This window comes from Ips typographus, linkage group LG5 (assembly GCF_016097725.1).
Source record: "Ips typographus isolate SLU linkage group LG5, UJ_Ityp_2.0, whole genome shotgun sequence".
In the NCBI taxonomy this organism is placed as follows: Eukaryota; Metazoa; Arthropoda; class Insecta; order Coleoptera; family Curculionidae; genus Ips; species Ips typographus.
In genome coordinates this window covers 1,209,028-1,210,509 of record NC_138426.1, presented here as the reverse complement: position 1 = coordinate 1,210,509, position 1,482 = coordinate 1,209,028, and the positions used below count along the sequence as shown (strand labels likewise).

General features: G+C 34.8%; 1 long non-coding RNA gene across 1 annotated transcript; it reads left to right on the top strand.

Annotated features, from left to right (window-relative positions):
* The first annotated feature begins 244 nt into the window (after positions 1 to 244).
* Positions 245 to 924, top strand: LOC145729831 (uncharacterized). The gene is made up of 2 exons (XR_014178471.1): positions 245 to 527; positions 717 to 924. It is a non-coding gene; the product is annotated as an uncharacterized LOC145729831 (long non-coding RNA).
* The last annotated feature ends 558 nt before the right edge of the window (positions 925 to 1,482 follow it).

Genomic DNA, 1,482 nt, shown 5'->3' with positions numbered 1-1,482 from the left:
TTTCCAGTTGACATTTTCAAATGAGAACCTTTAGTTTTTGTTGCATTTATAAATTCTACGTAAATTTCTGTATATTTTTCATGTATGTCGATATTCAGCTGTTTTTGAAAAAACCAAAGGTTGTTTGTTTCCTAGATAATCCATTAATATACAGTATACAGTGTGTCAAATTTGAGCAACAAACCAGACTTATAATTTCTTAAATGGAATGACCCATTTTTTATTTGATTTTTGAAATCTACGTCAAATTCTAGTCCTATTCGATGTAAAATGTCTGTATCTATACTCAACTTTTTTTACTCTAGCAGTCTTGATTGGTCGCCCCTCAAATCGAGCAGAAATTCCTAATTTTCGTGCACTAATCCAGAAAATCGTGAATAACTCGCTTATTTGAACCATCCTATAGATACGAGCCGTATAGCAAAAGAAAGCTAATGAATGGTGCTCTCACGTGACGTTGAGCGAACACTGCTAAGTTTTCCGGTTCGGCCGCTAGAGGGCGTCAAAGTTAACCTTGCTTGTTTGTAGTTTTTGCTAAATATCTCAGAAAGGCTTCAAGTTAGAGGTTTGAAATTATTACCACAAACGTACCTTGAAGGAGTGCAACTTTTACCTTCAATGCTCTTTTTTGGTACCAGGCACCGTTAGTCCTTGAAAAATTAAAAACAAAAATTGTTCAAAAATTTAAAGGGTGGTACCTTTGAATTTATTTAGAGAAAATTTTCAATTTTTAAAATAAACTTCCACTGCCTAAATTCCTTCAGGTTAATGATACAAAAATGACGTAAAGTGTCATTTGTAATAAAGTCATTTTTTAAGGGTGCCACGCACTGACAAACGTCAAAATTGACATAATTTCCAGGTCATCCCCAAAACTGTGACAGTTAGGGCAAAATAGAACTCATAGTGATACAGGGTGTCTCAGATTAGCGGCTGAGTAGAGAGTGTCCCAAAAAAGTGATTAGTTTCCGGGAAATATCTCAAAAACTGTGTAAAAAGCAAAAATGGTCAAAATTGTGGAAAAGCTTAACTTTGACGCCCTCTAGCGGACAAACTAGCACACCAATGACCTTTTTTGAATACACCGTTGAAAAGCCTATAGTCTGGACTATATTTTACCCTCAGTGACCTTTTGTCGTAACTGTTTAAATAACTGAATTATTTTAGAGCAAAAGTGGTTAAATCACTTTGAAGGTTTGTGAAGCTTGACTTTGACGCCCTCTGGCGGCCAAACGGTGCAACCGATTAACTTAAATGAGCATATTTTCGGAAAGCTTACGATCTGAGCTATCTTTTCCTTTCAATCACTTTTGGTCGTCAACTGTCAAATCTCAAAGTTATTTTCCATAACTTAACTTTAGACACTAAAGAATGTCTAAAAATATTACAAAAGGTTGAAGAAGGACTGGAAATGTAGCAGAATGTCTAAAATTAATCTAAAAATTCTTAAAACCCTCTGTTAGTCTTAGAAATGTTGCAAAA